Source organism: Microcebus murinus, chromosome 1, assembly GCF_040939455.1.
Source record: "Microcebus murinus isolate Inina chromosome 1, M.murinus_Inina_mat1.0, whole genome shotgun sequence".
Lineage (NCBI taxonomy): Eukaryota > Metazoa > Chordata > Mammalia > Primates > Cheirogaleidae > Microcebus > Microcebus murinus.
In genome coordinates this window covers 38,072,541-38,097,476 of record NC_134104.1, presented here as the reverse complement: position 1 = coordinate 38,097,476, position 24,936 = coordinate 38,072,541, and the positions used below count along the sequence as shown (strand labels likewise).

General features: G+C 35.1%; 1 non-coding gene across 1 annotated transcript; it reads right to left on the bottom strand.

The window, feature by feature from the left end:
* Nucleotides 1-9,540: 9,540 nt before the first annotated feature.
* Nucleotides 9,541-9,703, bottom strand: LOC142874835 (U1 spliceosomal RNA). Its single transcript, XR_012922433.1, has one exon. It is a non-coding gene; the product is annotated as a U1 spliceosomal RNA (small nuclear RNA).
* Between the last annotated feature and the right edge of the window lie 15,233 nt (nucleotides 9,704-24,936).

Genomic DNA, 24,936 nt, shown 5'->3' with positions numbered 1-24,936 from the left:
TTTATCACAAAAAACAAATTTCCAAAGATATAATCTACTTCCTTTTTGGAACTAAAAACTTTAAGGCTGTTCTATAAGAAATAATAAGCAGTTTTGAGAAGTGCATATTGAAGTTATTATTACTGTGGAAACCACAGGACAATGGTCTTAGCCATTCCTATAATATCTTAAGGGCCTTTTAAAAGAAAGTTTAGGAGATTTTATTTATTTATTTATTTTATTATCATTTTATTTTATTTCAGCATATTATGGGGGTACAGATTTTATGGTTTCAATAAATGCCCTTTCCCCTCTCCCCCCACTAGTCTGAGTTTCCAGCATGACCATCCCCCAGAGGAGATTATTTTGATTTGAGTTTTAGCATATATTGAATGATATATCTAAAATTTAAATGGTGTGAGGAAATGATCTGTGCACCTTTCTTAGTCTGTCTTCTGTTTATTCTGATTGCAGAAATGGTTTGTTCTATTTTATCTTATCTTTTATCTGTCTTCATCTTATTGGTGCTTTCTTTTTTTACCATGTGGCATTATGAAGTAATTTATATTAGTATTAATATTTAACCATTTGTTAATTTGTTTACACAACCTGGTGAAGCTGGTCAATATATTTTCTGCAAGAATTTACTATTTATCTGGGTTTGAGAAATTTGATCAGACAATTTTCCTAGGATTCAAATAAGACAATGAAATGTTTTGGCAGTTTCCCTCTAAGCCTCCAAAAGCTTTTCAAATGTAAGAAGTCTACATTTTGTTAGTTTATATTTCTGATACATAATGAACTATTTATAAAATTATTTGGTATATTAGAAATAGACCTCTTACAATTAAAAAAGATTTTTAAAATATTCCCTTTTTTAGTCATTTAATTCAGCAAGTCCAGGTGGTCCACACCCTGTACATTAAAAGTACTCATTCCCATTCCTAGAAAGTAACTTCTAAGCCCTTGGAATATCCTGTCTAATAAGGATAGGACATAACATTCTGTCTGATTGTTGACTTGGGGGTTTGGACCATACCAGATAGTCTATGGTAACAATGAGATTTACGAGGAAGTTTTGGACCATGCTATAGCAGCTCGACCTCTAGAGGGGCTGGGGACTAGGCACTGCCACATGAGAAGTCAGGCTTGTCTACATGATCAACCCCAATAAAAACCCTGGACATCAAGGCTCAGGTGAGTTTCCCTGGTTAGCAATACGCCATATGTGTTGCCACACATCATTGCTGGGACAAGCAAGTGCTGTTCACACGAGCCCACCCAGGAAGAACAACCAGAATCTCATGTTTGAACCCTGCCCTATGTGCCTCCTTTTGCAGATTTTAATCTGAATCCTTTTGGTGTAATAAACAATAACCATGTGAATATGGCTTTTCTCAATTCTGTGAGACCTTTTAGCAAATCACTGAACCTGAGGGTGGTCTTGTGGACCCTGAAACTGCATGATCTATTCCCAATTTGTGATGTTTCCAAAAGTGAGATGGCTCCTAAAAGCAGTAACCTTTGCTTTGCTAGAAAGGAATTGGTCCCCCAAGGCTCTGGGTGACTCTGTCCTTATGTCTTTGGAGGGTTCCACCCCCACTGCAGCTCTCATGCGTTGGAGTCACCTGCTTGAGATTCCTTCAGGCTGGAATCACAAGTAGTGTGTCTGTTTTTCTGGGATCTTAGGAGTGGTCTCATCTCTATGGCTCCACCAGCATTGCTCCAGTGGGGGCTCTGTGTTGGCACTGCTCCCACAGTAGTTCTCTGCCTGGATCATACACCCAAGGATCCTGACAGTTCTTTAAAATCTTTCAAGTCTTTGTTCTTTGAAATCTAGATGGAGATAGCTATACCTCATGGCTAATGCACTCTGTGCACTACCATAGGAGTGGCCTCTGAGGACCTTGCTGCACCTGGGCTGGAAAGAGCCAAACCTAGGGAAAGCTGAGGAGTGCTGTGCTAGAATGCAGGGATCAGAATCTTGAGATGGCACTTGGCAGTGAATGCTGAAGTCCTGCAGGAATTTTGCCCCTTCCTTTGAAATTGTTCTGTCCCCATACCTTGGCTCTTCAGGCTTGTGATAGGAGGCGCAACCCCAATAACCTCCAAAATGCTTTGTGGGTCATTCTTCCATTGTCTTGATGAATAGTACCTGGCCAATCCATACTAATATCCTATCAAATTGTTACTTTGTGCCGTGGCCCATTTGCAGGATGGAGGATGAACACAGAACACACAAAGACACACAGACACACACAAAGACGGTTACAAGACTGCAGTGCCAAACGCACCAGTCATTTTATTTTTATACCATAAAAAATCGAAGTTACTTCCTCGTACATGACCACCCAGGCATTGCAGCAATGGCCATACATTCCAGAACACGTAGCCTAAGGGCACAGATGTCCCTTGACTCAAGGTTTCCAGGCAGTTGGTCTAGGTGCCAGGCATAGATCACAGACCGAGATTAGCAAGGTTGGGCAAGGCAGCCACAGGGGCACTTTTCATCCCCAGTTCCCCTTAGACCGATCCCCTGTGGCTGTGCCTGTCTTAGGTTGTCCCTCCCTTGAGGGATCTTACCCCTCATTGACTAACCAGCCATCTTATGGGGCTAAGCGGCAATCAAAGGAACTATGTGTTTATTTTGTGGCCTCCAGGTCTCCACTTATCATGGGGCTGGGCAGCTCTTCCCTCAAGGCAGAAACTCAGGCCTATTGTTATGCCTCTAGGCAGCAACCTTGTCTGGAGCACATTTCTCTTAAACGTTCTGGGCAGGGCACGTACATTACTCATTAAAGTTAATTCTTAAACCAAAAAAGTATAATGTCAGTCCCCAACATTTTGCCCACACAATTGGTGTTCTCACTCAAATGTGATTTCCATTTTTTATAATATAGACAAGCTGAGAATTCTCCAAATCTTTTAAGTTCTGCTTTCATTTTGATTAAAAATTCCATCTTTAAACCATTTCTTTCTTCTTGCATTTTACTATAAGCATTCAATAGAAGCAAAGCCATGCCTTTAACACTTTGTTTGGAAATTTCTCCAGACAAATATCCTTTTGTGATATTGTGAAATATACATTTGGTCTTTGTCCCTTCTTTTCCTAGTATACAACTCCTAAAATCCTTGCAATCTCCCAAGTGCTGTGTTTTTTGTATTGTGAATGTTGACTGATAATTTCAGAATAAAGGATCAGTGGAAACACAAAGGCAGAATTCAAGAATTGAGACTTTCAGCCTTGCCTTCCAAACTCCCCAGAGGGGAGAGAGGCTAAAGGTCAAGTTGATCACCAATGGCCAATGGTTTCATCAATCATACCTGTGAAGCCTCAGGTAGTGAAGTCTCCATAAAAACTCAAGAGGACAAAGTTTGGAGAGCTTCTTGGATAGCTGAACACATAGGGGTTCTTGGAGGCTGGCGTGCCTAAGGAGGGCATGGAAGCTATGCTTGCCCCCATACCTCACTCTAAGCATCTCTTCATCTGTATCTTCTGTAATATCCTTTATAACAAACCCGTAAACATGTTTCCCTGAATTTTGTGAGCTGCTCTAGCAAATTAATCCAACCCAAAGAAAGGGCGATGGGAAACCCAGCTTGAAGGCAGCTGGTCAGAAGTTTCAGAGGCCCAGAGTTGCAACCAGTCTTAGAAGAGGGTAGTTTTGGGGACTGAGCCCTCAAGATGTGGGATCTGACACTATCTCCAGGTAGGGTTGGAATTAGAGGACACCTAGATGGTGTCAGCCACATAGTTGATTGCTTGCTTACAGGTAGGGAGAAATCTCCACATATTTTGGGGTTACAGAAGTCTTCTGTGTTGATTATTATTGTACTGTTGAGTGATAGAACAAGAAAAAGCACTTTGAGTTTTTTCCAAATAGCTTTCCTCACTCACAATTTCTACTTTCCACAAAACACGAAGGCATGAACACAATTCAGCCAAGTTCTTTGCCACTTTATAGAAAGGATCACCTTCCCTCCAGTTTCCAATAATATGTTCCTCAATTCCATGTGAGATCTCATGAAAATAGTCTCTATCATCCATATTTCTGCCAACAATCTGCTCAAAACCAGCTAGATCTCCCCCGCCCCAAGGCTGCCCCTCTTCCTCCAGCCACGGCTGCATGAAGCCGGATCCCCTGGATGCTGGCCCTGAAGTGCCCTTGTGGCCTGACAACTCTGCTACCCCAACTCCACCAGCACTTGGCTGACAGGGAGTCATGAACATCCACTCTGGTACTTAGCGGGCCCGCGGCTGCAGCAGTCTTGGTGCGCTCTACCCAAAGATTGCTCAGCCCCACCTCCAAGTGATGGCCTAGCTTTGTCTCCTCTGGTGTCTTTGGGAGCCCAAACACCCCTGCTCCCACCAAAGGGGAAGGGAAGGTGGTGGTTGTGCTCTCTCCCTGCTCCCCCTAGCTGGGCCCGCCACTCCTTCCTGCTGCATGGCACTGGCTTGGCGGTGATGGGGGTAGCGGTGGCTGTGGTGCCTCCTCAGTGTTCCAGAGAAGGGGTGGCCGGGGCCACCCAAGTAGGTATTCTCTAAGAATGTTGGGGCTTTCTCTAAAGCTCTCCTCTTTACCAGAATTGCTCTTAATAGTCTATTTATGACAATGGTGGCTTTTTCTATGATACCTCAAAACTCATCCAGGCTCTACCCATTATCCAGTTCTAAAGCTGCTTTCACATTTTTAGTTTTTTATTATAACAGCACTCCCACTTCTCAGTACCAATTTTTCTCTTAATGCATTTGGGCTGCTATAACAAAATATCATAACTAGATGGCTTAAAAACAATATAAATTTATTTCTCACAGTCATGGAGGCAGAAAAGTCCAAGATCAAGGCACTGGCAAATTTGGAATCTGGTGAGGGCCTCTACTTGGTTCATATAGGATGACTTCTCACTGTGTCCTCACTTAGTAGAAGGGATAAGGTAGCTCCCTGGGGCCTCTTTTATAAGGGCACTAATCACATTCATGAGGGCTCCACCCTTGTGATCCAATTACCTCCCCAAAGGTCTCACCTTCTAATACTATCACCTTAGAATTAGAATTTTGACATATGAATGTTCAGGGGTCACATTCAGACTACAGAAACCTTACAAAGTCTTTTGATTTTAATACTGGGTTTGGCATGAATTGTCTAGGAATAATTTAGTCTTGAAGATAAACTATGGGTAAAGAATAGTGGGTCCCTGGATATTAATGACAGCGTTTTTAGACTATATTTAGATCTATCCTTTTCTTTATCTTTTCATGGCATGATACTCAGGAATTATTTAGCATACATTGTTTTAGCACACAATAGAAACAGTTTAACTAAACAGAAAGCATGTTACTTCTTAATGAAGTTCACAACATTGATAAGGCCCAACTTTTAAATCAGGTGCAAACTTGTCCAGCTTGGAAGAACTTATTTCAATATAAGATACAGCATAGAGGAGGACTAAATAGCCTTCTCATGGTTAATTTAAAAATATCAATTTCTGAAATTACTGCCAATAGCATACTAAAATTCTGCATTTTCTTAAATCATAATGTGCTATTGTATCTACTTCCAGACAAAATTTATAACTATTTAAATAAGCTTGTTTACTATAATTGTGCATTGATTATTTGTTTTCACTCCTTCATGTTGAAAAAGGGAACTATTCCACCAGGGGAATAAATTGTATTTTTGAAAACTTAAAGATGCATTCTTCTTTGAGTTATTAGAAAATATCTTTTATTTATCACTTTCAATATAAACCCCAGTATTGTTTGGTGGAGAGAAATAAATAAATAGTAAAAAAAAGACTTTGAGGATTTGCCTCAGCCTTACCAAAACAACCTCAGTTGTATACTATAACATTCCATGCCCTGTGCAATTCTAAGAAGGATATTAATAAGGAACACTAGCATAAAATTATTTTGAAAGTATATAGCAATTAGAAAAATAATCTGAAATTGATACCATAAAAAGAGAAAATGAAAAATAAACTGAATCCAGCACATTAGAAAAAAGCCACTCTAGTTGTAATGAACTGAACATTTAATAATATTTATAAAATTAATCATTTTTAAAATAACAAAAAAATATATATATATAGCTTTTAATAGTATAGATTCTTTTTTTTCCCATTGTATTGCACTTACATATCACAGCATTTCTCCTCTCCTGGAAATATGTTTGGAAAAAAGAGTCTGAAGTCTTTAAGGAGAGACAGGCCATTCATTTTGTATATTAACCAGAAAATTTCTTACTTATATCCTTATTATCAATGAGAAAAATAAATGCAGTGTCCTAGAGAGATGGGCAAACCCAAACACCTGTGCATCTATGAAATGTCCATTGATATAGACATTTGTAGTTATATTAAATCTCAACATACTCGAAAAGTAAAACTTTAACTAAATTGAATAGATTAAGACATGAATGTGGATATGCTGAATTAATATTAATAAAATAGATATGTTACTTTTTGCTGAAGATAAATATTTAACACTAAGCACACAATCAAACTGAAAGTGTTCAACCTATTAAAATTCCCAGATAAGAGAATGTTCTTAAAATGGTTAGTAATTATTGAAGAAATTTTTAAATAATGGATATTAAAGAAGCATCTCTATTCCTGAGAATTCCATCTGTCATGTCCTCTGTATCTCCATATATAATAACATCCATATATAATAACATCCAACATATATAATAGCATAACAATTTCTGCTTACCTCTTACCATAGCTTCTTCAAAAGATAATAGTTTAGTGATGATAGTAATTGGTCCTGGGTCCTGAACCCTCTATTCCTCTCTCTCCCCAGCATGACAGCCCCTACTCCTGAACTTACCCATTGCAGGAGAAAACAGTAGGAAAGGCAGGTTATTTGAGTTTGAGTCCTAGTCCTATCATTGTTTGCTGTGTGAACTTGAGTAGTGCTCTTGCTGTCATTGGGCCTAAATATCCCCAACTGGCATAAGAGGGTAATAAGGGTATATGGTCTACCTGTTCAAAGTTCTGCTCACTCATACTATTCAGGATACAAGGCATCAGAAGTATGTGGCATAGGTGAATGAACCATCACGTATGTGGTAGCCCAGGATCACATTATAGTATTCCTTTATTTAAAAAAACTATGCTTGCAAAACTAATTATAAGCAACATTGTAATAGAATATATTTTTTAAAAAATTCTTTTATGATATTGACTAGAAGTTTACCTTCTAAAATTTCTGAAAATAAAGTATTTCTAAACCTATGATTAAGCAATATTTGGTCACAGAAATTATGTATAATTTTCCTGCTGCTGATTTTCATTATAAACCTATCATTAGAATTTATTTTTGATGTGTTCTGAGACTCTCATTCTGTGGATATAATGTATTAATATTATTCTATAATGAATAAAAGCTAAAATAGGACTTTTAGTTTAGAATCATAGTATTATTATACTGGAATTTATTATTATTATATTGGAATTTTGTAGCTAAAACAAATGATTGAGGTTCAACATAATTAAAAACATTGTATGTGATTCTGATATTTAATCTAGGTATTTCCAACCCCAGTGAAGAGATTAGAATGCCTTTTTCCTGTGATATGTTGAGGTATTCTCAATATCCACTAGCTCAAAGTCTGACTTCAGCTATTTATAGCTATGACAGCCTCCAGGAGGAAAAACAAATCTTTTAAGAGAGAGATAGTATTTATTTGCCAGCAAGACCTCCAAAGATGATAACAAGGAATATCTCCTCATATGCTCCAATTATGCTCCTTCTATCATGGTACCTATGGGTCTGTAGTATAGTGTCATACATACATATGTTACCAAAAACTTGGCACTTGTCCACCAGGCTGAATCAGAAGAGTGAGGACAAGTATTTTGGGGATGAGGAAAGAGATTTTACTTTGCTGGCAAAGGAGGAAAAATGGTAGACCTTCTCTTCTCAAAATCTACATTTCCTGTACATAGGCAGAAATACAGAGCTTCTGAAGGGAGGGCTTCTCAGTTCTAGGCTGTTGTGGTTAACTATTCTAATGGTTCCATCTCTGCCAAAGATAAAGCCTGTGAACTTCATCAACCCATCTGCCCACCTGGGGGGCTGGTACCACCTGAAATAAGAACAAAAGACCTTCTCTCTGCTCCTCCCTACCACTTGCCTGAGGCAGGGATGCAGGTTTCAGTTAAAAAAAAGAGTGGGAGAAGTTTAAGATATTTTTGCCTTTTTTTTTTTCCAGGTCATTCCCTGTTGCATATACAGTCATGCATCACTTAATGATAGGAATACCTTATGAGAAATGCATTGTTAGGTAATTTTTTCAAGTGAATATCATAGAATGTACTTGTACAAACCTAGATGGTGTAGCCTACTATGTACCCTGGCTATATAATGTAGGTTTTGCTCCTAGGCCAAAAACCTGTACAGCATGTTAATGTAATAAATACTGTAGGCAATTGTAATATAATAATAAGTATTTATGCAACTAAACATAGCTAAATGTAGAAAAGGTACAGTAAAAGTATGATATTATAATCTTATGGGACCATGATCATATACATGATCTGTTGTTGAGCAAAATGTTATGTGGCAAATGACTGTATATACATACACACACACATAGCTTTAAGATATAATTAACATATAATAAATTGCTTGTATTTAAAATGTACAATGTGATAAGCTTTAATATATGTATATACCAATGAAACCTATGAACAGAAAATAAATACATCCATGACCTCTAAATGTTTTCTCCTGCTCCTTGTTGCTTTTGTCACCTTCCTCCTTTCCACTCCCATTAAAGCCAACCATTTATCTGCTTTATATCACTGTATATTGGCTTTCCTTTCTTAGAAATTAATAGAATATTCTGTCTGGCTTCTTTCACTTAGTATAATTATTTTTCAATTTATTTATTTGTAATATATTATGTATGCATAGTTCATTCATTTTTATTACTGAGTAGTATTCTATAATGTTATATGAACATATTTCAATTTGTTATCCTTTGCTTACACAAATGTTGATAGACATCAGGCTGAATACAGTTCTGGGCTATCAAAAATAAAGCTGCCATATGCATTCATGTATAAGTCTTTTTTGTGGTCATACAACACTTTCATATTTCTTGGGTAAAACCTATAAGTGGAGTGGCTAAATCATAGTAGGCGTATTTTTTAACTTTTTAAGAAACTTCCATATTGTTTTTCAAAGTGAGTGTGTACTTTTACATCCCTAACAGTGGTGTATGAGAGCTCCTGTTGCTCCACATCCTCATTAACAATTGGTGTAGCCTGTCTTCTTAATAGATGTTTAGCAGTATCTCATTGTGATTTAATTTTGCATTTCTCTAATGGGTAATGATGTTGAGCACCTTTCCATGTAATTATTTACCATTGTTATAACTTTTTGGCTAATCATCTGTTCAAAACTTTTGTCCACTTTAAAAATTATATTTGTTTTTATTGTTGAGTTCTGGGAATTTTTATATATTTTATATTCAAGTTGTTTATCAGATTCAGGGTCTGCAAATATTTTCTCAACATCTGATGATTGTCTTTTCCTTCTCTCTCTTTCTAATTAGGGAGGAGCATGAACACTGTCACTCACTAACACAAATTATGCAGTTGAGTTTTCCATATTTGGGGACACTGCAAGGGTCAGCATATCTGGAGTGCAATGGATAAGCCTCACCGTGGGAAAACCGCTTTTGTGATTATGGTGTCTCCCCTGCCAGGTAAGTATCTTTTCCTTCTCTTAACAGTATCTTTTGAATATCAGGTTTGTAATATTGATAAAGTTCAGTTCATCGATTTGTTCTTATATGGATTGTACTTTTGGTGGTGTTTAAAAATTTTTGTCTAACCCATGGTCCCAAGAATTTTGACATTGGTTTTCTTACAGAAGATTTATAGTTTTAGGCTTTGTATTTAGATTTATGATCCATTTGACTTAGATTTTATGTTGCAAAGTATGGATTAAAGTTATTTTTTGGATTTATAAATATATATTATAATTGTTCTAGCAACATATGTTGAGAAGACTATTCTTTCACTTGAATTGTCTTTTCACCTGTATTGAACATGAGTTCTCTATATATGTGTGGATTTATTTCTGGCATTTCTATTTTGTTATATTAATCTACTTGTTTTACTAATACTTGATAATGGTAAACTTTTTCTTTAATCTAGATAGTTTTAGTCCTTGAAATTTGCTCTTATTCAAATTTGTTTGGATTATTCCACGGCCTTTGAATTTCCACTTGAATTTTAGATTCAGCTTGACAATTTCTATAAAATATCACACTGAAATAGCATTGTATATAATCAATTGGGGAGAATTGACATCTTAAAAATATTGAGACTTCTGATCCATGATAAATGCAAATCTATTTCTTTATTTAGGTCTTTTAAATTTATCTCAGCAAAGATTTGTAACTTTTAGTGTATAGGTTTTCATATATCTTTCAGATTTATCAGTAAATTTTCTGTATCTTTTAGATGCTATTGTAAATTGCATTATTTTTAAAAATTTTAATTTCAGATTGATTATTGCTGGTACCTAGGAATAAAAATTATTTTTGTACATTGACTTTGTGTCATGCAGATTTTCTAAATTAACTTACTAGAGCTAGTGGCTATTTTTTAAAATTCCATGAATTTTCTACATATATGATCATGTTTTGTAAGCATTAAGACAGATTCACTTCTTCCTCTCCAATTTAAATGACTTTTCTTTCTTTTTCCTGCTTCATTGCACTGGCTGGAACTTTCATTATTTTGTCAAATAGCAATGGGGAGAGCAGAAAATCTTATCTTTTCCTCATATGATTTAGTTTTATACCACTTAATATAAAATTATCTATGTTTTTCATAGATGCCCATTATTTGTATCCTTTGTTAATATGATGAATTATTAATACATTGATTGATTTTCAAATGTTAATTCTATCTGGAATACCTGGAATGACCCACTTGGTCCTTTTCATATATTGCTGGATTTGGTGTTTTAACATTTTGCTGAGTTTATTGGTCTGTTAGTTGGAAATTTTCTTCCTTTAGCACTTTGAATAAACTATCACATTGTCTTCTGGCCTGCAGGGTTTCTCCTGAGAAATCCACTGAAGGCTATACTGGGATACTGTCGAATGTGATAACTATTTTTTCTTTGCTGTTTTGAATATTTGTTCTTTTTCTTTGATTTTTGCTAATGTGATTATGATGTGCATTGGGGATTTGCTATTCATATTGTATTTGGTGATTTCTGAGCTTTGTATACTGGGATAGTATGTCATCTTTATCCAGATTTGGAAATTTTTCAGCCATTATTTCCTTAAACATGCTTTCTAGGCTTTTTTTCCCCTCTCATCTCCTTTAGGAATTGCTGTTACATAGTGGTTAGTTAGCTTCATGAATTCTCATAGGCCTTCTTCACTCTTTTTTAGTGTTTTGTTTTTTGGTTTTTTTATTTCATATATTCTGTCTTCAAGCTCACTATTCTTTTATCTGTTTTATCAAGTCTGCTGTTGCAGCTTTCTAATGAGTTTTTTAGTTCAGTTATTGTGTTCTTTATTTGTAGGATTTCTACTCTTAAAATTATTTCCATTGCCTTGTCAAATTTCTTACTTTGTTCCTGAAGTATGTTTGTTTTTTTTTAAGACAGAGTCTCACTTTGTAGCCCCGGCTAAAGTTTAGTGGTGTCATCAACCTCAAACTTCCTGGACTCAAGCAATCCTCCTGCTTCAGCCTCCTGAGTAGCTGGCCCAAATTTTATTTCATTTTCTATCTATATTTTGTTATAATTCCATGGACTTCTTTAATACTATTATTCTGAATTCCCTGTCCAACATTTTATAGGCCTACAATTCTTCTGGGTCCAGTGGTGGAACTTTGTTGGTTCTCTTGGTGGTGTCACATTCCCCTGTTTTCACAATTCTTGTATCTTTACATTGATTCCAGCGCATTTGAGAAGACAGCCAACTCTGCCATTTTTTTCAGGTGCTCTTTGGTGGTGTTAGACCTTTACTACTTAGTACTGGAACTTAAACTTTGCCTCTAGATACTGGAACTTAAACATTGTTGTTTTTTTCCCATTCTGAGGAGTACTTATACTGAGCATGAGGACTAAAACACTGCCTGGGAACTAGCTCATTGCTCTGCCATTGTGTTCCAGTCTGGGGAAGACTTATGTGTGCACTGGAACTTAATCCCAACCTTTTAGTTATTTCTATGCTAGGAAAGGACTCCATGAGAGCATCTGGGCTTTGTGAAAAATCCGGTCAGGGATTCAGGCCTTCCCACGGATTGTGCCCCCTGCAGCAATATGGCTCCAGCTAGTCTTTACAACATGGTATCTTCACTAAGCAGAGTGCAGAGTAGCTGTGATCAGTGCCCCACTTTTTGTCCCCAGTTAACTCCAGGTGCTTCAGCCTTCCTAGTACTTCCAGTAGTTTCCAAAGCACAAGACTGAAGTGGGCTTCTTACAAAGAGTCCCAGACTGGTAGGGAGATTGATCATCTACCTCCAATTCTGTCTTCTCACCTCAGAAGCCATGGGTGTAGGAAAATTCTCTCTGAGTGACATTTTGCTGGCTTGGGAGAGTGGTGCAGTTGAAAATGACCATTTGTCTTTCCCTTGTGGCTTACCTCTATTCTGTGGGCCCAAGAGTTTCTCCATTTTCTCTTGAGTTCTGGTGAACTCAGTGTGATATTTCTTTCTTTGAATAGTTTCTAGTTGTATTTTTGTGGGGAGAGTGATGCAGGGCATCTTCTATTCTGCCATCTTGCTCATGTCCTAAAATATCTCAATAATAGTTTTTCATTGATTGCATACTGAAATGAAATTTTAAATGTATTGGATTAAGTAAAATATAAATAAGAATTAATTTCACCTGTTTCATTTATACTTCTTAAAATGTGAAGAAAATGCATATGTGGTTCATATATGTGGTTCACATTCTATTTCTATTAGTCAGCACTGGATTTTTGGAACAGGGTTGACAAATTTTCTGTAAAGAGTCAGATAATAAATATGCAGGGCACATGTAGTCTCTGTAACATATTCTTTTTTTAATTTTTTTATAACTTTAAAAAATATAAAATATTGTAGGCCATAAACAACAGGCTGCATGGCATATATGATCCGTGAGTCATAGTTTTCCAATCCAGGGCTTGGATTTCTTCAATAAGGCAAGAAAATTGGGCTGGCAAAACTAAAGAAATCATTTCATCTTAATTAAAACCATATCATTCATACTTTATTATTTTTTATGAGAAATGTGAAGGAGGTATTTGAGGGCTAACTGCTAAAAATGAGTTCAAATTATAATATGTAACTATTATATTGCATATAGTATCATCTGTGCTTCAAAGGTATTCACACATACTAACTCTTTAATTGCCATAATGTGAGGATGTAATATGATCTGTATTTGACAGGTGAGTAAATGGAAGCAGAGCAAAACAGTCGCTTTCTGAATTCACACAACTGGTAACTGGTAGTGAAGGGATCTGAACTCAGGTAGTCTCTGTTCAGAGTTTCTGCTCCTAACTAATACTATATCCATTCTGTGGTGGCTCCGAAATGTGGCAAATTGAATAAGGCAAATTTGTGTTTTCCAGAATTTCCTTTTGAATGTTTCCACTTAGGTAGTTTACGAGGAAGATTCTTTGGAAATTTGGAGCTGAAAGGGAAGCAATGGACATTTGTAGCTCACACTCATTGTTGCTGATTTACAGACTCACCTTCGGTGGTCTGAATCAGTAGCGAGGCTTGCAACTGCTTTACCATCCCCTGAATCCTCCTTCACCTTCTCTGACAACTAGTAAAGGTATAGGTGTTTAGTTCCATGAGGAAGGTTCTCAGTTTCTGCAGGATACTCATACCCCCACAGTTAGAAGAAATAAGAACTAGTGTGTGTTTTAGACCTGCCTCACAGAATTCCACCTTGTGGATGTGGTTTCCAGTGTGCTCTTAAATTCCCTTCTTTTAATCCGTCTGATCTTTCCAACTGTGAGCTCTATTGATTAGCACCACATGTGAAGATAACAGCCTTGAAGCAATTGCGTAACCACATATATAGATTTGCTAAAGGAATTTTCTTTATATAAGTTTTATGTATTGTGTAATTATAGTAAATAATTGTATATCCGGAGTATAATGTATAAATTATATGTGTACATATATATATCAGTGTGTGTATGCATAATATGTGTGTGTGTATGTGTATATGTACTTTTCTTTCCCAGTATATTTGCTTTCCTTGTTGAATTCTGATTGATGTACTTTCTCTGAAACAAAAACAGGTTATATTAATAGAAATTAACTAAATTAGAAGTAAAGTCATTATTCAATTTGTCCTAAAATTTTGTTTTGATTGAAATAGCTTGCTGTGAGGAGACAGATTTTCATTTGAGATCCAATGGATAAAACATTTGACTTTGACTCTGCAGCCCTGTGAAGTCACAGGATTATTATGAATTTGTCCATCTTTCAGTTATTAGCAGTCAGTTTCTTAAAGGAAATCTATGGTGTGAATATCTGTATTATGTAGAAAAATATAAAGAACTCTAAAAAGTTGGAATTTTTAAAAAAATTATACCTTACCAAGCATAGATGTTTGGAATTTCTTAAATTTTTAAAAATTTCTCTTGAAATTTCACTAACATGATATATGTCTAAACTTGTAGTGCCTACTTTCATGCTTATACTGTAATAAATTATTTTTATTAGCAGCATTTGTATATCCTTCCACATTTTCATTGTTATATAAAATATACATATAAAGAAATTCTTTATGGATATCGGGGCTATTGTTTGATTTTATAGAAATGTGATGAATATTCTACATTAATCAGCATCTTGTTTCTCCTACTCAACGATTCATCATCAATATGCCTTTAAATCAAAAGAATGGTTCCTATCCAAAGTTAACTTGATATAATTGCATAATAGAGCTTAGAATAAATGTGACAATTTATTAAATTATTTTCTTCTTAATGGGTTTTCAAGATATTTGTTTTTTTCAGTTACCACAGAGATGTTTCCAGAAACATCTTTAAAAATACATTCTTAAGTATTTATTTCTACTTCTGAAATAGGATATTTTTAAATAGGGTTAAAAGATAATAAATATTCTCCAAAAAAAGTGTATCAATTTGGAGTTCCACCAGTAAATTATGAGAAAGCAATTTTCATTCCATTCATTTGTCAACATTGAATGGGTTGCTCTTTCATTTTTCTGAATTAATATCTAAAATTAGGTATGTATTTGTTGCTTTAATTTGCATTTCCCTGAATAATATCAAGGTTGAGCATCTTGCCTTATGTTTATTAGCTGCTTGGGTTTCTGTTTCTTGAGTTGCCCATTCCCTTTCTTAGATAAATCATAATATAGTTTTGATTTTGCCATTTTATCATGGAATTTTTGTGAGTGTTTCTTAATTAAGATTTGGTTAATATTTTGCAATTTATATTTTCTAATTTTTTTGGATCAAAATTAGGGAAGATTGCCTATCAAATATCGATGTTATTAAAATCTCATTAAATTTTCCTTTGTGGCCATAGAATAACAAATCCATAATGTGAAAAATGATACTTTTTTATAGGAATATTAAATTGAGCTTGTTGATTGTATGTTTTCTAGGCTTGGTCTTGGTCTGATTGACCTGTTGAATTCTGAAAGCGCTGTTTTAAAACTTCCCACTTTATTTATTTATTTTTATTTTTTGAGACAGAGTCTCGCTTTCTTGCCTAGGCTAGAGTGAGTGCTGTGGCGTCAGCCTAGCTCACAGCAACCTCAAACTCCTGGGCTTAAGCAATCCTACTGCCTCAGCCTCCCGAGTTGCTGGGACTACAGGCATGAGCCACCATGCCCGGCTAATTTTATATATATATATATTAGTTGGCCAATTAATTTCTTTCTATTTTTATAGTAGAGACGGGGTCTCGCTCAGGCTGGTTTTGAACTCCTGACCTTGAGCAATCCGCCCGCCTCGGCCTCCCAGAGTGCTAGGATTACAAGCGTGAGCCACCGCGCCCGGCCAAAACTTCCCACTTTAATTGTGCTTTTATTGAATTGAACTTTTATTTCTAAGGGTATAACTGCAATATTATTTGATGATTAAAAGAATATTGATGTTATACTTTCTATGTAAAGTATACCTCTTATTCTTAAATATTTTTCTCTGTATTTTGTAATGCTTTTGACCTTTGTATCATCCTCTTTCTGGTATAAATATTTTTTATGTTTGTTTATTCTTGTTTGAAATTTGCTTATCTGTGTTTATTTCTTTCATTTTTTTAACTGCTTAACTTGTTATTTGTAAACAAATATAGCTGAAATCCATTTTTAAACCCAATCTGCCAGTCTATGATTTTTATAGTGTAACTCAGACTGTTCAGAAATTGCCTCAGTATAGTTTTAATTTGTTTTATTGCAACCACCCTTTTTATTTTATTTTATTTTATTTTAGCAACCACCCTTTTTAAACTTTTAATTTTCTTTGGTTTTTTGTTTTCTTTTTTTCTCTCATTTTACGTTTGTTGGCTTATCAAGCTCCCATTCATTCTTTTCCCCATTTCCATTTGTGAATTCTACCGTAATTTTCAATTCTGCAAGCAGTTACCTTTGCTTTTCTAACTAGACTATGCTTCTTCATTATAATATTAAAAGAAAATAACAAGAGCACTTTGCTTTCCTCTTCTCCCTCCCCAGATAAGACCTTGAGATTATTATTTTCTCACTTTCATTGTTTCTTACCCCCTGTTCCTCTCTTTCCCCCTACCCCCATGCCCACACCTGTTTCAGTGTTTTGCTGAGACAGTTTAAAAATTTATATTCTATCCTCTTATTAGGTGTTCCTTTACTGCATATTCAAGAAATGGTACAATACTGGTTAGAGAAAGCCAGGCTATGCTGTAGTAACAAATAACTCTAAATTATCAGTGGCTTAAAACAAAAATAAGTTTATTTATTTATTTCTCGAGTCTGGTTGATTCTCAGAGCAACTTGCCCCCATGTGGGATGCTGCATCTATTTCCACATCAACACATGCTTTCATTCTCCCATTGTAGGAGAGGAGCGCACTGCAGAATACAGTGTGTGCTTTCTCACAGAAGTGGCACAGCTTGCTTCTAATGGCCAAAGCAAGTGATATGGTTGTGCCTGATGAAGGGGTTAAGGCAGCAGAGTTCTCCTATGCTTTCAGGAGGAGAGAACTGTATATTGGTAAATAGCAGTAATGCCTGACACCTTGACTTAAGCTTTATATTACAAAATTTTACATTACAAATTCCCGATCACATTATCTACATTCTTTTAAAATTTAACAATACACATCAAGATTCTTTTATAAAAATTTTTTTCTTATTCCTTCTTTTCCAGTAAAATGAGTAATTCAATTTTTATTTAATAGCAGTATTTCACCCATAATTTTTCTCAGAGTAGTTATGTGGGTCATATGATTTCTTGTCTTACATGTCTTTGAGATCAATAATATCTTGATTGGGTTTAGGCTCTTGGGAATGCAATCCTTTTCCTTTCAATAGTTGACAGTTATTTTTCATATCTTCTGGCTTTCTATGTGGCAGTTGAGCCACCCCATGACAGTCAGATTCTAATTAAAAAAGCATAATCTGTTTTTTAATTAACTTGTGAGTTTTTTTCTTATCATTGGTATTCAGCTTTTACCCAGATTTGTCTAGTTTACCTCTTTCCTTATCAATGTATTTTAGTTTGGTTTCTGTTGCTCATAACAGACTACCTTAAATTACTTAAACTGAGTAATTTATTTAAAAAATTAAAAAAATATATTTTTTTACAATTACGAAGGCTGAGAAGTCCAAAGTTGAGGAACCACATCTGTTGAGAGCTTGCTTGCTGGTAGGGGGCTGAGCGTGCTTGCTCAGGTCTCTCTTACTCTTCTGATAAAACCACTAGTCCCACTCTCATGATTCATTAATTCATTAACCCATAAATCCATTAGCCCATTAATCCATTAAACCATGAGTGGATTAATCCATTCCTGAGGTCAGAGCTGTCATGATCAAATCACCTCTCAAAGGCCCTACTTCTCAATACTGACACATTGGGAATTAGGTTTCAACAGGTGTTTTGCAGGGAGCATTCAAGCCATAGCACAGTCCTGATTAGAATTAGGTGAAATTCTTTTATTCTGAAGACACAGGTCTTATTTCTCAAGTCAAGAAAAAAACTTTATTTTTAAATTGTTGTTTTCACTTTTTGTTTCTTTTTTCTTCATATGTTGTTATCAATACTTTAAGGGCTCTAGGAACTATACTCTAATACTTTTAAAAAGTCTTATTTCTTTATTCGTGTGTCCATGCATGCATATGAGTGATAATGGTCTCCTCTGGTTGTAATATTTCTTCCACTAAGTCTTACAGAGCACAAGTCTGGTTATTAGTGGTGAAAGAATGTCCATTTGTTTATTTAATTTTTAATTTAAAAAGTCAAATGTTTAGTTGCTATGTAGTGTCTCTGGGGATCCCTTTGGGGATCTTGTTATATTTTCTTCTGAATTCTAAGTTCTCATGTAAGAGCCACCCATTTTAAATTCTCGGGATAAATTTTCTTCCTCATTTACTAAAACTTCCCTTAAGCGATTTGTTTGTTTGTTTCATCATGAGTGTTGTAACCCATTAGTTGTCTGGTAGAAAACCAATGCAGTTGTAAATTAGCAAGTGGTAGATGGCTGGATAGATTCTGTCTTTGTGGGCTGGTGATAAATTGTTTGAGAGTGGCTTTGATCCACTCTTTCACTCCTTACATTCTTTGAAGTGATTACAACATTCCTGATTGAAAATTATTATTCTTCAGAGGTTTGAAAGCACTTTACTCTTGTATACCAGCTCCCTGTGTGTTATGGACTGAATTGTGTCCCCCACAAATTCAAATGTTGAAGCCCTAAATCTCAATGTGACCATATTTGGAGACAGATGGGGTCTTTAACGAGGTAGTTAAGGTTAATGTGGTAATAGGGTGGGTCCTAATTCAATGACTGACCAAGTGAGAACTCAGTGGGAAAGCAGCCATCCACAAGCCATGGAGATTAGCCTTGGGAGAAACCAATTTACCAACACTTTCATGTTGGACTTCTAGCCTACAGAACTGTGAGAAAATAAATTTCTCATGTCTAAGCTATCTAGTCTGTGGTGTTTTGTTATGGGAGCCCTAGAAGACTTACACAATGCTACTTTACAGAATCTGAGGTCATTCTGAGCCCTCTTATTTTGCACTGTTTGTAGTAGGTCCCTGATGCAGGTGTTCTGAGAGTTGTGATGTGCTTTGGCTTGGACCTATTTTTAACTATTTTTCTGGGAACAGCCAGGAAGCTCATGTCCTTTAACATTAGCTGTTCTTGAATTTTTCTTGGAAATTATCTTGAAATATTTGTTTTATCATTTCTTCTCCCTATTTTCTCTATTTATCTTCTTCAGGCACCTTTGTTATTTATTTAGAGATTGTGCTTCAAAAGCTACTTTTCTGGTTTTAGTATTTTTCCTCCACTATTTCCTATCTTTTTGTCTTTGTGATTTTTTTTTATTTCTTTAATAGACTTTGAATTTTATCTTCTAACCCATCCCTTTTTTTCTTTTCATTTCTCCTATCTTATTTTAATTTCCAAGAACTCATTTTTGTTCTCTCCATAAAGCTTTTTAAAGACATCATGATTGTTTGTTTTATTAATGCAATAACTTCTCTAATCCCTCAAGTGACATTAATGACATATTTTAAATCTTTCTTCTCCTCTTGTAGTCTGTCTCCTCTGTTATTTTTTGTTCTGTTTGTTTATTTTGGTCTTTATCTTCTATGTAGTGGTTTTTCTCAGATAATTGGTATTTCTAATTATAGTGGGAATGGGGGCCATGTGGAGTGCCACTTTAAGGCACTAATTTTTAAGTAGGTGTGATTTTGCCTGGATTATGGCAGCGCTTGCAGACATTTTTGATTATCATGAATGGGGAGAGGGAAAGTGTTACTGGTATCTAAAGAGAAGAGGTCAAGGATGTTAATAAACATCCTACAATGTATAGCACAAGCCCCAACAACAAAGAGTTATCCAGTCTGAAATGTTAATAATGCCATTTTATTGAGAAACATTGTTCTAAAGTAATGTAGGTGAGAAATTTGTTGGGAACTCTTCAAGTCTGTATTTATAGGTTGTTTCTCTTGTCTATATTTCTATATTCTCAAGTCTATATTTATAGGTTTTCAGATGCCCCAGAGAATATTTTCCATTATTTTATGTGGAGACTAACAGGCTATCCGCTTTTGGAAAGCCAAGTTGTAGAAGGGGTCTGGGGTCTTTGGCAGGTGGCATTCAGAATGCATATGCTCACTAATCCCTCTGTTTTCAGGAAAGAGTCCAGATCCTCAATAGTATCTAGCATAACTCACTGCCAAGACTTTTCATCATATCCTTTCTAATGAATAAATCTACAGGAAAAGTAGTGGAGATGAAGGAGCAGGGAGAGGACTGTTATACAGGAGTATGAAATGGCAATCTAATGTGTCTTAAACAGTTTTCACCCAATGCTCCTTACATTTTTGCTTCCCTCCCTCCCTAGTTATAGAGGTATCTGATACAATATGTCCTTGAAACTCCTGAGCATTCTGTGATATAACTGGGTTCTCAGTTTTCTTCACTTGCTGAATTAAAGTTCGGTTTTTTGGATATTCTCGGTCCATCACCTGTTATTTCCTTTGCCTTCTGTTGTATCATTTGCTGTTCCTTCATGCTTATTGGGTTATATGTTAAAAAATCCCTTTACTATAGACTTATTGGATTTTCAGAAGAAAGTGACATTATATGTGCCATTTAGTGCAGAAATTCAAAGTTCAATTTAAATGCCAGAGTTTTATCAGAGGAAATCTAGAGGGCATTTGTTCCCTCCAATTTGCTGTGAAAAATGCCTGCTGCACCTTTCACAGTGTTGACTTTATCTCTATTTATGTGTATCAAGTGTTCTCTTTTCATTTTATCTGAGTTCTCTGAGATCCTGGTCACTACCTCTGCATTTTGCTGATGCCATAGAGTTGAGAGGACTGTGTTCTACTCCCTTCCAGGAAGAATATCTTTCTGACTCAGCTGTGCAGGGCAAAAGAACTTCTTTGAGCTAATATGTGTCTGACACCACTCATCCTCTGTGAGTCCTTTAAATCTCTTTTCTGGCCACAGGAGCTCTGGGTGCTCCTAATTAATCATTTCATGCCCAATGTAACATGAGCTGTAAAAACTTCAGAAAAATCGATTTAAATCTTTGGAACTACAGACTTCAGTTTTAGGGAAATTGTGAGATAAAAATCATGTCAGTTTCTATCAGTGTCTCTCAAATTATGGAATATAAGTGACAGCCAACTGTCTTTTTATGAGAACATCTGTCTTGCATGCATGTGTGGGTGTACAGGTGTATAAATTTTTGCCTAAGTGGGAGGGTTTACCTTTCTCCTTGTATAAGCTTTTGGATATCAATAAAATGTTCTGTTCATTTTTTTAAAAAAAATTCTGCTTGTGTTATTCTCACATGATACCATGTGTCTCCCTCTTCTCTCTCACACACATGTATCATATACAATAACATATGTAATTATATAAATCTGCTTGTGCAATTAGAAATATGTAAGGGAAATTATGGGAAATTATTAAGATGTATTTTGATAGTTAATTGGGAATATTATCATTTCTAATATTTAGATTTTTCTTCTGACTCACCCTTCTCTAAGTCCTGCAAATTGCAGAGGAGTTATGACTACAGCTCCCTAATATTTTGATATACTAAGCACCAAGGTTTTGAGGTTCTCTTAACAGAATGGAAAAGACAGGTCAGAGAGGAGTTCTTCCAGAATTTACCACATCTTCCTGCAAAAAATATGTCTCTGATGATATCTGGTGAGCAGTAGCTGTCCTTGCAGAATTGTGGCAAACTTGGGAGAGTACCTAGTGGGCACTACTGAATGGTTTAATTGTCAGAGGCTCTCTGGTGACTTGCAGAATAATCAAGCTGAGTGAGTGTATGCGGGATAAGCCATTTTCAAATTGCTGAAATTCTTACATTGCTAAGTGTAAGACTCAGTTAAATTTAAATTACTATTAGAAATGTGATGTCATCTATATGAATAGGTTGAGGAAATCCCAGTTAGGCTAAAGGGAGATGTGATTATTAGATAAGTACCTTTTTCCTTTGCTGATAATAATTCTTTCAATAAAGAAGCATTTACATGATAAGGTTTCATTTTACAGGGTTTAAAATGATTTTTTTTTTCAATTAAGGGGGAGATCTGCTGGATGTGGTGACTCATGCTTATAATTTCAGCACTTTGGGAGGCTGGGGCAGGAGGATCACTTGAGGCCAGGAGTTCAAGATCAGTCTGTACAACATAGTAATAACCCATCTCTAAAAAAAAATTTTAGGAAGGATGAGAGATCTTTCCTTTTATTTAAATTTCATCATTGTCTATGAATGTTTATTAGAAGATCTTCTCAGGATTATACTAAAAATAAAATATTTGAGTGTGTAATTTAACTGAAAGTTGGTTCCCCAGCAATCTCTCTAAAATTAAAAATGATACGCTAAATATGGTATTTAGAGTAGTATCAAAAACACCCTAACTGCCCAAAAGGAAATCAATAAAATGTATACAAAACTTTCACAGTGAAAACATTATCAAGAGAAATTAGTTTTCAATGCTTACATTAGAGAATAAGAAAGGTCTAAAACCAAAGCTTTCAACTTTTGCTTTAAAAAGACAGAGAAGAAAGAGCCAAATACACCTAAAGTAAGAAGAAGAAAAATTTGGCAACTAATTCTCCACGTTTTTTTCCTGAGCAGCTGCTTTGTGCTACTGTGGTATTTGAACACTGATCACATATTTGGATTTAGAAATTCTCGTCACATAGTAGTCACCATTCCTTTTTAACCTGGGTCAGCTGCCAGGGTGTCCTTGATATACTTCTCTCCAGAATGCAACTCCAAAACATTATTATGACATTGGTTGTGTGTGAAGTAACACAGCTTCTTATGATAGGTACATATTTGCATGCAACACTTTTTGAAATGGTTATTATAATTTTCATAAATTTGAATGAAATATAGAAATAAGCAATTTTTATGAATTTATTTATTAAATACCTAGAGCTCCTATCACCAGAAATTATGAACTGACTAATTATTTGGGAAAATTTGTAGAGAATATCAATGCTATATATAATCTGACAATACAAATTACCTGTACATTAATTTAAAATTTGATTTTCAATAACTGGTACCCAAATTATTTGCTGTAAAACTCAGTTCTTCAGCCTAATAAACACATCTCTTCCCAGCTAAGTTCTCAAACTGACTTTAGTGAGAGCTAGGACAGAGGTGATTAAGCAATTAGTTTCTCTGTTTAAGGAATTTATGAGTATTTTCTTCATTTCCTTGTGTAAATATTTATTTTCATGCTTTTTACATAACTTTTTCAGAGAATTATATAATTAGAGGATGAAAAACCTTTTTTGAAAGAACCAGATTGAAGAAAAATTTGACCAATAGTAGTTAAGTTAAGAACACATAATTTCTTTAGGTAGTTTGGATTCTGAAAATTTTATTTGATTTCAGGAATACCTTACCAATGATAAAATGCTATTCAAAAGGTACTGGTTCATTACTCAAATTTCAAAAAGAGAACAAAAAAGGAAACATAGGAAAAATGTTACTATATCACTATAGAATTGCATTTGATTTTACTTGGTAAACAAATACACATTCTTGCTAGTTCATTTAGCATGTTATATATTATATCATTATAACTAGTCTATATTATTATAGACTAACCATGCTATACTGTTATATTATTATTATCAACAATTGTGGCCATTGTAAGCACACCAAATTTAACATCCAGGTATTTTTTCTCTCTACGTCCCAGAATAGGCCAATAGTTAGGACTACAAATTGTCATAATAGTCATGACTTCAACATGTGAAGAATGACTCATAATTGAAAGAAAAAAATAGTTCTTTGAAAGCATGAATTTGGTGGAGTGGATCTTTTTCATAAGAATTATATGAAAAACACCATTTCATAATTTTTATTAAAGATATGTATATCAATAAAAAATAAATATTGAAGAATCTAATTCTGTGTGGGTATAAAGCCATAATGGCATGCTACGTACATTGCAAATCTCATGGTTGGTGATTGTATGACTTTACTTTAAAAAGTGTGGAGTGCTTATATACAATATAATGTTTTTCAACCTACTACCTAGCCTAATGATGGATCATAGAAACATTATGTAAATTTTTATTATAAATTAATTGTAGAATAGGAAGGGCAAAATTGGTATCTATTAAACTTTCTGACAAATGTATGTTAAACCCAGGTTTGTGTAGCAGACACCTGAGTGCACAACAATGCATCTTATGCTGTTTACTCTCTTTTCAGCTCAGGTCAGCATATTTGGAGGATCTTACTGTTTTAAAAATCTTTTGATACATCCTGGACTATGAGACTATCTCTGATGAACCCAAATCCTCTTGTGTGAAAATTAATCCTACCACTCCCAAGGACAATATTAAGGAAGTGGTTCTATCCTCAAATATATATATAGAAAGTTCCAGATAACTTGGATTATTTCTATTTGGTAAATTTAAGTATTTTAGGATCATATAGTTCTGGCCGTAAGTGAAGTTGACAGAACAACCAGATTAAAAGTATCTGACTATGAAGTTTCATAGAATTCCGTACTTATACCAACTATTTATGCCTAATGAAGCTTTTCTTTCAAGTTTTTGGTTTCTTATCTATGACCCAGTCTTAGTCTGTTCCTCCTTAGATCATACATTAGAACACTCACTTAGTTTCTATAGCGATCTGACACTTCCAAATTATAATTCCCATCTGCCTAGTTTTCTAAGTAAATCACAGCACCAGTTTAAGTTTCACTTTGCTGCTCTCTCTGTGTTCTTTTTC